This window comes from Chinchilla lanigera, unplaced genomic scaffold (genome assembly GCF_000276665.1).
Source record: "Chinchilla lanigera isolate Chin_1 unplaced genomic scaffold, ChiLan1.0 scaffold00018, whole genome shotgun sequence".
NCBI lineage: Eukaryota > Metazoa > Chordata > Mammalia > Rodentia > Chinchillidae > Chinchilla > Chinchilla lanigera.
The window spans coordinates 29,369,729-29,382,967 of NW_004955419.1; the positions used below are offsets into that span (position 1 = coordinate 29,369,729).

Here is a 13,239-nt window from a genome sequence, read left to right on the forward strand (position 1 = left end):
GCGCTCCCCACCCCTACATAAGTTATATAACTAGGAGTCTTCAGCTAAGAAACAGTCATTGAAACCTTGGGCAGAAATGAGCTCATTGAGGGACAGTGTGTTTAAAAGGCAAACCTAGGAGCTAGCAGCAAAGGACTGGGGAGAAGGATCAATTACTGTGATAGTGCAGTAAGAGAAGTAAGACAAAACTGGGAGTAGTGACTTGGGAAAAGAGTGTGGGAGACAGGGTCAGTTATAGGGTCAGATAACACCAAAAGAAAAGCCAAATGAAAACTGTGGATGTATGGGCAGCCAGGATATCTGCAGAGCCCATCTTTAGAGCAGTCTGAGGTAAAATGAGAGCAGAAGCCAGGGTGCTCTGATTAAGGAGGTAACGGGAGATGAGATTGTAGAGAAAGTCTTCTTTTGAGGGTCACACTAGAGAGGGATCCAGGCAAGGAGAAATTGGGTTTTTTTAAATGGACTTTTAAAGATAGGAGAAACTTGTATATGTTTGTGGCTATGGGAAAGTAGAGAAGAGGTTGTAAAGACAGGAAGGACTTGGAATTGTCAATCAGGTGACCTACCAAGATCAACAGGAGGTGACTGGGATTGGCGGAATTTCTCAAACTTTTCATGTACATACAAATTACCTGAGGATCTTATTGAAAATCCAGGTTTTGATCCAGTAGGTCTAGGACAAGGCCTAAGGTTTTCCTTTTTTTTTTTTTGGTACCAGGAAACGAACTCAGGATCTTGTGCTTACCAGGCAGGCACTATGCTGCTGAGCTATGTCCTGGGCAAGATTTTCCATTCTAACAACCCCCACATGCTGTTGTTACTCCCGGAACCACACAATGGGGAACAAGGCCAGAGAGCTCTGAATCACAATTCTATGTTTGGTTGTCTTTCTCTTCCTGGACCCTGAAACAAGATCCTTTCTGATAATTCCTACTGTCTAACACAGTATCTACTGTATAAAAGTTTGTTAAATCCATTGAATGTGTGAGAATGCTTATTAAGTATCACCTATAACTATGAAGAAGAGAGGAGGGACCTAAAAATACAATAGTACATGAATGGGTGAGTAAATTATAATACAATATGCCCTGTTCTATTTGTAAGTAATTAAAGCAGTCAGGATGAAGTCTGTATGATAATAAGGAGAAATTCTTATGATAAAAATTTCAAAAGTATGTAAATTTTTACATATATTATGCTGTCTACTGTGCTCTGTTATGCATTTGAGGAAGAACTAACATGGAACAAAAAATTATGTTTATTTGATTTATTGAGCAATATGATTGGGGTGAATTTTTACTCTTAGATTTTTGTTGACATTATAAAGACTCAGACAAAAATTGTGCTGTTGCACATGTGAAGGAAAAGTAATTAAACATGGAAGTTCCAACTGTAGAAAATAAAATAGAAGTAAATAACTCTTCCATATGGTAGATTAGATTTGGGACTTTATGTATTCTTCAAAAATATATACATTCACTTTTCTTTAGATAGTCAGTCTTTTATTCTCATCGGGCAGTCTGTCTCCTCTTTATCTCTTCTTTCTTCTTTTCCTTTCTTTTCTTATGCTTTCCCCTCCCTCTTTTAAGACACTTTTCCCTTAAGGAATTTCCATTCTCAGTGATATCTCATCAAAGGAGCACATGAATAGCTGACATTATGTAATGCTTTGACATTTGGCATTCCCAAGGCATTACCCCACCCCTGATGCAGAATAAGTTGTCAGAGCATGAAATTGGTATTTTTACATATTCTTAATGTACAGATGTCGGTCTGAAAGCCATTCACTAGTATTATGATTACATTCTTTGTCTCATTTTCTTTCTGTGCCAAGATTTGTTCTTGTGATTTCTTTTCTTTTGGGAGTTCCAAAGAGGGAAGACAAAACTTGAATAATCCAGTTTGCTGTTTCTGTCAAAAAGCAAAAGAAAACTTTTAAGTCTCTGACCATTTTTGGCAGTGATACTACTGGCAAAAGAGAAAATATGTTACCAAGAAGGACCAGATGCAAGCTGGAAATGCAGTCAGTGGCTCACTTGATGGTACTGGTTTCCTCAGCATCTTCCAAATGAAATATGCTTACAGCTTACACATTTGTTATTCTCTACTGATCACATCACTAAATAGCTTAGAGTTATGGGAGGAAAAATAGATCTAAAACAGAGTCATATTTTAGACAATACACAAGGTAAGAACCAAAAGGGATTTGGAGACCCTCTGGTTCAAGGCCTCTTTACAAGATTCCCAGCATATGGGCATTCAGTCTTTGGTGAACACCTCCAGTGAGCAGCATCTCACTACCTCATGAAGTGGCCTGTTTCATATTTGAAAAGTTGGTGAATATGGCCTGTTTCATATTTGAAAAGTTGGTGAATACTGTCTTTCTTCAATACTTTTCCCTAGGCTTTGGAAGCCCTTCTATCACTTGTGCTTATCCAAAAAATTGCTTCTGTTAAATATGATATTTAGAGTAGTTTGTATTTCCTGGGTCACGTGATACAGTTCAGCATGTGACCCAGGCCTGACAATCCAAATGCCTCATTCTGAGCACAGTAATTGGCTTAGGAATGTGCCAGTGACCCAAGATGGACTTATCAGGGTTCTTCTCTGGGGCTATCTACACTTTCTGTTGGGATCACTTCTTGGTGTGGCTAGGGTAAGATGCATGTCTGCAGCCATGTCTACAGTGTCTATCTGCCCAATGAGAGGATGAAGCTAACACAAAGAAAACTGGCAAAGGGACTGTGAGATGTCCAGTGACATCTTTCAAGTTCTTAGCCCCTGAGGCCCTATTTTGAACTATTTAGGTATATGCACCAAGATAGTCTCTCTCTCTCTCTCTCTCTCTCTCTCTCTCTCTCTCTCTCTCTCTCTTTCTCTCTCTCTCTCTTTCTTTCCCCCTTTCTCACTCCCTCTCTCTCCCTCTGTTTTTCTTCATTAAAATTCCTTGATTTGAGGTTTTGTCACTTGCAACACAAAAATAAGCCTGAATAATAGAGACAGATTTACCTAGTAGAAGAATATTCCCTTGAGACAGCCCAAATTTGCTTCTCTTTGACCTCCTCACAGTTAGCCTGATTCTCAGCTCAGGGCCCCGCAACATTCTCAGCCCTCCCCAACCTGTGCCAGCCATTCCCACCTCCAGCAGGGATCAAGTCCACCCAATTTACCCTCTTACTTCTCTTCCCTACTGTCCAAAGTCTCTGTGGCTTCCTTTGGTTCCCTTAGGCTTTCTTTAAAATCCTTTGCTGACTCATCCTTAATGCCCTCTTCCAAGATGAAGGGTTAGCAAAAGCATCTGGTCTCATGAAGTGATCTAAAGCATTCCTGACCCTCCTCAGAGGGCCTTTTTATAGCTCGTAAGCTGTTGAAGGCAGCTTTTGCATTTCCCTCACTTTCCTATTTTTCTCTGTTCCTGTTTCCCATGACCTTCAATTAGCCCTCACGTTTTTAGGTCCCTGGTCCTAGCTAGCCTGGTCTTTCCATGGTTGATGATCACCAGAGATGCCAGGTCTTTAAGAGATGAGTTCTGGGGCTGAGGATGTGGCTCAGTGCTATAGCACTAGCATGTATGAGCCCTCAGTTTGATGCCTAGCACTGCCAGAGAGAAACAGATACACAGACCAACAGGCAGACTGAGACAGAGTGAGAGTAAGAGTGACAAAGAGAGAGACAGACAGACAGACAGACAGACAGACAGAAAGGGAGAAGGGGATTTAAGGCAGGGGAGAACATCTTTACTATTCTTTAAAGATGGTAGCCCTCAAGTAACCACAAATTCACTAAAACGTGAGCATTTTTATTTTAATCTTCATAACACACACTACAAAATAGGTGTTGTTATTTCCATTATTCAGATGAGAAACTGAGACGTGGAGAAGACAAGCAAGTTGTTCCAGTTCACATAGCCAGTAAAGGGTGAAGTTGAAATTTACATCTCTGAAAAGCCATCCTCCACCCTTCTCTGATCTCTACTACTACCTGTGTTTTTAGAAACCAAAGAGAGAGACAGTGCATATTCTTCCTCTTATAGAAGCCTTGATTTGTTCTTCTGGTGGTAAAGATGCATTAAGTGTAGGGTGATTGAAGTGTTCAAGTAGGTACAGCTATCAGATTTCTGTGGAAAGGAAGGTTTAAAAATTAGACCAGCCTGGCAAAATGATACATGCCTCTAATCTCCAACCCAAGAGGCCGAGACAGGAGAATTCAAATCTGAGACCAACCTGGGCAACTTAGTGAGAGCCTGTTTCAAAAGAATAAAAATAAAGGATTGGAGATATAGGTCAGTGGTAGTGTACATGTCTAGCGTATGTGAAGTCCTGTTTTCAATCCCAGTACCACAAAAACAAATGAACAAACAAAAACGCAAAAACTGTTTATTTGGGTAGATACTTGCATTTAGTATCTACTCAGTTGGGCAAAAGCATTCTGCCTTCAAGGACAACAAACAGTTGAACAAGTGAATTAATCAATTATATATTATTTGGCCACTATGAAGGAAGCTGTGGTTCAGAAAGACTGGCATGAGGGAGAACCTATCCCAGGTAAGGTCAGGGAATGTCTGTCTGAGGAGATGGCATTTAGTTGGAGAAGGAGTTAGGTGTAGATATCAAAAAGTCAGAGGGAAGAACATTTCAGGTAGAAAAAATAACATGAACTAAGGTTCTGAGGTAATATGAATTCCTAATTGTGGTGGATTAACTAATGGTCAACTTGGAACACCCAGCTGAATTGAGTCAGCTTGATGCTGGGTGTGGAAGGCCTACCTGAGGACTGTTGCCAACAGCATGAAAAAGAGAACAGGAGGGGAAGATGGTATGCTGTTGATTCTCCTGGAGAAGCTTATCATGCAGGCTTTCCTGATACAAACTTGGCTATTCTCATTGTTGGAGGAGCTCAGGTCCTCACTGTAGCAGAGGATGGCTGCAGTTCTCTTTGGGGAAGCTCTGGTCCTTACCTTGAGTGCTGCTTCCTGGCTCCAGTGCAGATCCCTCAGCCTGCTGGCATAGGTCCTTCATCTCACTTTGGCAGACTTTCTGTCTTCTGCCATTGACCTTTGGGCCTTCCCAGTGCAGATCCTTGATACAGACTTGCACAAGATGTTTGGCTTATGTCCTCCAGTTGGACTCATGGAGGACATTGCCATGGGTTCTAGGTCTTTAGCTGGACTTGTGCAAGACATTGCCATGGGATCCAGGCCCTCAGCTGGATTCTTTGGGTCTCTAGTGTGTGGCCAGATCTCCCACACTTTTTTGCATTTGACTCTTTGGGTGAATGTTATAAAATAATCCTGTGGGCCTGGGATATAGCTCAGCAGCACAGTAGCTGCCTGGCAAACGTGAGGTTGTGAGTTTGATTCCTGGTACCAAAAAAAAATCCTGGTGTGCTGTTGATTCTCCTGGAGAAGCTTATCATGCAGGCTTTCCTGATACAATTATGTGTTCCGTATTAAATACATCCCTTTGTAAACCCTAACTACAACACTAACATTTATTTAACACTTACTATGTGCCTGAAACTATTCTAAACACATTACATGTGTTACCTCATGTATTCTTTACAATATCCCTAGGAGGCATATAGTTATCTCCATTTGGGAAATGAAGTCAGACTTAGTTAAATAACTTGCCCAAGGATGAACAGCTAGAAAATGCTGAATCTGCCACAGGATTCAAACCCAGCTGTGTAACTCCAGGGTCTATATGCTTGACTTTTTTGCTATGCTGACAAAGTTGGGCTGAAAAGCAAGTCTCCTGAAATAAACTTATTTATTTATTTTTAGTTTTTTGAGACATGGTCTTGTTATGTAGTTCAGGCTGAATGTGAACTTACTCTGTAACCCAGGGCAGCCTTGAACTCATGGTTATCCTCCTCCCTCATGCCTCTTGAGTGCTGGGATTATAGGTATACACCAGTGTGCCCTGTGGAGGGCCACTGGGATCACTCCCCTCAAAGAAGACAATTTTGGGGCTGGGGATTTAGCTCAGTGGCAAAAGCGCCTGCCTGGCAAGCGCAAGGTCGTGAGTTCGGTTCCCGGTACCGGAGAAAAACCAAAAAAAAAAAAAAAAAAAAAAAAAGAAGACAATTTTTCTCCATTTTAATTCACCTTTGCCCTACTTTCCTGTACTGATTTGTACAGAGCTGGCTAGGGAAATGCTCTATCCCCTCGACTGGCTTTAAGCAAATGCAGATGGGTCCAGCTGAAGTGCTGATGTGTAGCCTTTGAAGCAAAGTGACAGGTCTGTGTGCCCTGTCCATAGTTCCCTAATACTAAGTGTGAGCTAGACTGAGAGACTGCGCTGTCCCCTGGGATGGAGCCTCAAGGAAAAGGCACTGGTGTTCTAAGGCAATAAAGGTTAGACATCAGAGATGAAGCAGCTGACCCAAAATACAGGATATTTCCTCAATCTATGTTATGCAGATTCCTTCAAACTTAGAGGCTACCTGTTACCCGTATATTGCAGAGGTGCCATGTGCCTCCTACCTAGCCCAGCTCTCAGTACTCACATAGTTCCTGCCATTTTCACAGTCACTCAACCCTGAGCCATGCCCCTCTTCACAAATTAATAAAACCTGAGTTTGGCTCTGGGTCTTGGCCTTTGTTCTGGTTAGCTTTTGTTCCTATTGGACTCAGGACCATCTTGGCTCCCCAAAACTGCAGCTATGTCTTTCCCTTTATTCTCACCGTGAGTTGCATTGGAAGTGGTAGATTGGAATTTCCTTGTGAGAATTCCAATAACTCTTCCCAGGGATTACAATTTATAAACTCGTCTGAACCACAGTGAAGTCCAGACAGGTTCTTATAGTGCTCAACACTGAAATCTTCATTTCAGTGTTTACTCCATGAAGGTTTACACATGTGCTAACACTTCTAAGTTTCCTCTTCAGGAACTTATACATGAAAAAGGTCATCTAAGCCACCTTCTTCAATCAAGACTTGTTAAAATTGGGATACACATAGAGAATTGGTGTTGATAACCCATTCTAAGAGGCTGTTAAGGTTTGGATATGAAATATCCCTGAAAGCCTCATATGTTGAAGGCCTGGTCCCCAATGCAACAATGTTCAAAGGTAGGGCTTTGGGGAAGTAATTGGAATATGAAGGCTCTGATCTCATTAATGGATTAATTTGTTGGTGGGTTCATAATTGAATAGTGATGTTCTCTATTAGGGGATGGTGGAGACTGTAGGAAGTAGGGCCTAGTTGGAGGAAGTAGTCGCTGTGGGCATATCCTGGAAGTGCATATTTTGTCCCTGGTGTCTGTCTCTCTCTCTCTTCCTATCTCTCTCTCTCCTTCCTTTCCTCTCTTCCTCCCTCCTTCCTGTCTGCCAAAAGATGGGCTATTTTGCTCCATCACATCCCCCCTGCCATGATGTTCTGCCTTACCACAGACCCAAAAGCAATGTAGTCAAGTGGCCATGGACTGAAACCTCTGAAACTGAGCCAAAATAAATCTTTTCTCATTTAATTTGTTTTTTCTCAAAATGTTTTTTCTCTGTCACCCAGTCTAGGTTTCTGGCTTCAGTCCTCATGTGGCAGTATCCTCAGTGTGCCTCACTGTAGTCAGCTGAAGGAAAACTTTGGAAGATAGTGGCAAGGTAGAAAATGATGGCTCATTCAGCCCTATATAGAGTCTGAGCTGAAAGTCCAAAGTTAAGGCAGTCACAAATCTGATATGTAGTTAGAGTCCAAACTGTCCCCAAAGTAGCAAGCCGTGGGCCATGGTAGTGATGGAAACTGGCTGGAAGAGGCAGACCTCTACAAAAAGGGGCCTAATGATCTAATATTGGGAAGTTATCAAGAACTCAGGGCACACACCTGTAATCTCAGTATTGTAGGTGACTGAGGAAGGAAGATCACAAGTTTGAGCTCCAGCCTGGGAAACTTAGCAACTTAATGAAACCCGGTCTCAAAATTTAAAGACAAAGGGGTGGGGATGCAGCTCACTGTGAAGGCCCTGGGTTCAAGTCCCAGTACTGTGAAAACAAAACAAAACAAAAAACTCTGGGGTTATATGAAATCCATACCGCCTCTTACTTGCCTTTGACAAAATCATTCATTCATGCATTTAATTACTGAGTACTTCTTTCATATGGTTATTTATTCATTTAACAAGCATTTACTCTGTTTTCCATTTGGCAGTTCTTGTACTAGATAGAAGAGGTACAAAGACACAAGGGGTCCCTACTCTAGAGGAGCTCACAGTCTAGTAGAGTTGAAGATCAGAGAAGAATTCCTGGGAAAGGTGACACTGAACAGAGTCCTTCTGGAAGAAGCAGAGAAGGAAGAGAAATTTGGACAAAGTGAAAATCAACTGCAAGTGTACACTGATTCAAGGGGGCCTGACTCCTTTAAGAGGGAAGCTTGCTCATATGTCCAAAGCCAAAAGGAAAAAACAAAGTGACAGCCCATTTTTGTTCCCAGGCAACCATAATGTAATCCATGACAAAGTGGGGAGGACACAGTCCTGGAGATCAGGATATATGGTTACAACCTGAGGTATGTCAGTGATTCGATAAGTGACCTTGGGTATGTCCCTTCTGCTCTCCAGACTTTAGTTTGAACCTCTGTAAAATGACAGGGAGGATTATGATGATGTCTTAGGGGCTCTCTTCCAGCTCTATCATTCTGTGATTCTAAATCCCTTTATAACAAACTCTAGGAGAGGAGCTTTGCTCTTGCAAATGGAGTGTAAAGTTAATCCTGCCTGTGCTGAGGCTAACTAATGTGTGCGTGTGGTTTATCCTACTTCATTAAACCCGACTCCCCACAGAGCAATGCATCAGGCAGCCCAGGCAGGTAATACTGAAGTGTTGCTGAACTGGGTCTCCTAATGGAAAATGATTTCCCCCCAGTCTTTCTCAGGTTTATCAACACAAAGCCTATAACCTCTATTTTCCACACTGTTACCTTGCCACAGGTGCAGATCCAGACCAAGCAGAGGTATGGCAAGTTGGGTCCTGATTCCTTATTTACAGCACACCCTGTTCCCATCCCCAACTATGCCACAAACTATGTCAACATTGTACACATAAAGACACTGAAGCCCAGACAGGTCATGTTACTTGGTTGTGGCAGCACAGCCTTTTGTGCAGTATGAAGTGACAGTGATGCTTTTGTTTACTGAATGCTCACTAAAGGGTGGGAAAAGGGGAAGGTAATTGGAAGATCTCAGGCAATTTCCCCAAGTAAGAAACTTCCGCAAGGGTCTTACCTTTGGTGAAAATTCCTGCAGGATCCCAAGACATTTTTCCCAAAAGTAAAAGAGAGCACTCATTTTAGAGTATCACTTAACACAAGATTGAACAGAAACTCTCTTGGACTCTTTCAGTTTTTCTTCTTTTATCCTGAAGTATAGTGCAGACTGAAAAAGTGCATACAGCAGTGTATATAGTTGAGTTAATAAACAAAAACCAATGTTGGTCTGACTCTAGTCAGGTAATAAAATCTAGTATCAGACAAAAGAAGCAAAATACAAAGCTTCTGGTATGATGCCATTTTTCAGAAGTTAGAAAAACTCAAGAGTTTAATTTCTGGCCAAAGTGGCCCAGCTCTTTGCTTGCTCCTATGCAGTGTGTAGACCTTTCTGTTCTGCTTCACCCAGGACAGAACCTACTGAGGACCAAGAGGCACAGAGGCATTAAATGTTAGAGCTGGAAGCAACCTTATGTGACTTTTATTCATTTGCTCATTTCTTCATTTCTCACACACTTATAATATGAAGGATCTCTGGGATGGAAATGTGGGTATAAGGAATGAGAGTATCTTTTATTGGTCCTTTTTTTGAAAGAACAGGAAAAGCTGGAATGAACTGAGTGTTAAACAGGGGAGGAGAGGTTTGGGAGGTGGCTGGCTTTCAGCTAGGACATGCCCTTACTCCCCCTGGAAAAGAGCTGAAATGGATGAGACCCATGCCAAGGGGAGCGAAGAGACTTGGTGGGCTTCAGGAAGAATGACAAGGCTCTGGTAGGTGAACACAACCAGCTTTCATGATGGGGCTTTGTGCTCATTCAACTGGAGTGCAGTTTATGTGCAAATGGGTGACTCCCAAAGGGGTTGGGAATTAGGCTCCAGAATGTGAAAATAGATGAGCCCTCTGACATTGCCCAGTTCAATGTTCTTATTTTATGAATGAAGAGACTGAGGTCCAGAATAAAGTGACTTTTTCTAATGTCATCTGGATAGCTTGAGGGGAACCTAGGGCTGAAATCGACGTTCCCATCTCTGTGAATAGTTCCCTTCCTCCACTCAAACATGCGTAGCAATATTTTCTAAGGTGAGCACTTAGAATTATGCATTTTATAATCATGATAAAGAAAGAGAATATAGTAAGAGCTGGAAAAGATCTTAGTGATAATCTGTCTAGTCCAATAAACTTCAAACTTGTCTGGTCACAAATCACCTGACAAATTTGTCTTTAAAAATACAGATTGAGGTATGGAATCTAGTAGGACTGGAATTTAGTAGGACAGCTTTTTCCTTGCAATATGAGGGATGGAACCCAGGGCCATTGCACTGAACTACATTCCCAACTTGCTTGCTTGCTTGTTTGCTTGCTTACCTGCTTGCTTGCTTGTTTTCTCTTTCTTTTTAATTTTGAGACAGGGTCTTGCTATGTCACTAAATTGCCCAAGCTGGACTCAAATTTGTGACCCTACATCTCAGCTTCCTAGTGTCCTGGAACTGAAGCTCTGTGTCACCAGCTCCAGTCTGTGTGTACTTTTAAAAGCCTCCACTATCCAGCTTCCATTCTTAGCTGATTCTGATGATTAGTAGGCAGGACATTCACAGTCCTAGACAACACTTTCCAGGTGACAGAGAAAGAAAGTGAGGCTCAGAGTAGGGGAAGTACAGAGGCTGAGCAAGGTCACATCTCATTCTACCACAAACTCTTCAGTCGTCCAGCACAGAACTAAGCAGCCTGCATATCTAAGAGCCTTAATATATTAATAATTTTTTCCCAATATTGTCTTTGTGGTTAACATGTTTCATTTTCTGAAGCAGCTTAAAAGATTCCCAGCCACACTGCAAGGCAGTCAGATTTGTGCAGTGTTTACAATGACTTTGTTGTTCATTAAACAAATTTACCCAGACTAACCCAACATGAAAGGAATCATCTTGTTTACAGTGAGATTCTGACAAAAATACGTGTATCAAAGACAGACAAACACACATAAACCTGGATTGCCGGGTGGGACATGATTTGCTGCCACATCCAATTTTTCTCATTAGAACTTGTTTTATTTGAACATGACTCAGTACCCCGTGTAAATGTGAGGTTGTTAATCTTATTACTATATGGAAAACAAATTAATTAGTATGCAAGCTATTGGAGATGAGTTGTTAGGTTGGTGTTGAAAAGATTAGGAAAATACACTCATTACTCCAAATGATATCTGATATCACGTCTGACTTCCACTTTAAGATCAGTTCCAATATATGGGCAACAAATATAGCTAATAAAAATGAAGTTTTTGTGCCCAGCATATAAATGTTGGTGTCGGCCAGAGTCACATATACTGGCTTTCTCTGACTTAAAACAAAGGTGAGTGTGATGAACAGTTGTTTGTCATTAGTTATCAGCCAGAGACTCACCTACAGTGTCACCTTCTCACGTCCCAGCTCCCAGCCAACACTCAAATCCAGCTCAGAATGATTTCTTTCTTTCTGCCTGATCACCACAGTACACTCCTCCCTCCCTATAACTTTCTACCTTCATTTCATGGTCACAGTGAATGTACCTCATTTTTCTAAGGGACTCTGTGCTCTTTAAAGTAGAGACTTTATATTCTAACTGAAGATTCAAATACATATTGAACAGACTATCATACTGCAGGAAGAAACAATATGAGAAAAGAGGAAGCCCTTTATGTACCAAGGTGGAATGATCACCACACTGTTAAGGATACACATATGGACTGTCTCTGTAGGTGTACTGGTTGCTAAGAAGAGATACTAGGTAGATGAGGGACAGATATAAGAAGGGACTTTCCTTCAAATTCCTTTTATCTTTTAAATTTGAGCCATGTGCAGGTACTCCCTAGCAATATAAATAAAAATAAAATATAGTAAAAAAGGAAATATTTGCTCAAAGAAAAACACTAAATAAAACAAATGTCATTTGGGGTGTTGGAAGTCCTTTAATAAATAAATCTGCTTCACTTTTTCACTGAGTGCCTTTGCCTTTCCACTGAGGTACATCGCCAGCCTTTTTTGTTATTGTTGTTGTTTTGAGATAGGGTTTCACTAGTTATTAAGGCTGAGCTCAGACTTATAACCCTCCTGTCTCAGCCACCCACAGTGCTGGAATTACAAACCCATTTCACTCTAACTTGATGTTATTCATATTTATTTGGCCAGTGAGCTCCAAAAGAAGTATCAGATATCCGGTGTTTCTCAAATGGTTTTGCCTCTGATGTTCCTTTTAAAAAATACTTATTATTAATATTTCACAAACACAAGGGACCCATTCTAGGTTGTAGGCAACATTTGAAACCAGAGGGTGCATGCTGACTCTGCTGCCAACTCTGTGAATGAGTCTGGGAAAATCCTTTCTCTTCTCTGGACCTCCGTGTCTCCATCTCCAAAATAAGTCCATTGTGTGAAGTGACCTTTACACTGAAGGTAAGGGATCCTCTGGCGATAATATATCAAAGTTCTCCTTCAAAGTGAGCCCATTCTTTGAGTAGCAGTTAGTGACAAGAGGATCTGTGATGCTTGTTAAAAGAAGTTACAGCTCTGGATATGGTAGTGGATACCTATAATACTGACACTCTGAGAGACTGAAGTAAGAGTATGGAATTCCATCTAGGGAATTTAGTGAGATGCTATCTCAAAACAAAAAATAAAAAGGGTTAGGGATTTAACTCGGATGTAGCTCAGTAGAAGGGCCCTGGGTTTAATCACCAGTAACACACACACACACACACACACACACACACACACTTTACAAAATGCCTAGTGTGGACATATTTTCCCGGTGTCTCCAAAAGCCAGAGGAATTGGGCTGTAGCTCAGTGGTAAAGTGCCTGCTTAGCATGTGCAAGGCCCTGGGTTCAATCCCTATCATCAAAAACAAACAAAAACATCAATTCCTGGCACCGGAAACCGCCCCCCCCAAAAAAAACCCCCAAAACCAAAAACAAACAAAAACAAACAATCAACAACCAACCAAAAAACCCTCCAAAGAGCAAAATGCTGGCAGGTGTGGTGGTTCGTGCCTGTAATCCTGGCACTTG

The 13,239-nt window shown here is 41.5% G+C and overlaps 1 long non-coding RNA gene across 1 annotated transcript in view; it reads right to left on the reverse strand.

Moving 5' to 3' along the window:
• Window positions 1-1,291: 1,291 nt before the first annotated feature.
• The window catches only part of LOC106148311, a 31,227-nt gene continuing 19,279 nt past the window's right edge, over window positions 1,292-13,239 (reverse strand). Inside the window, exon 3 of the long non-coding RNA XR_001233651.1 lies at window positions 1,292-1,911. This is a non-coding gene — a long non-coding RNA (uncharacterized LOC106148311). The remainder of the gene's footprint in view (window positions 1,912-13,239) is intronic.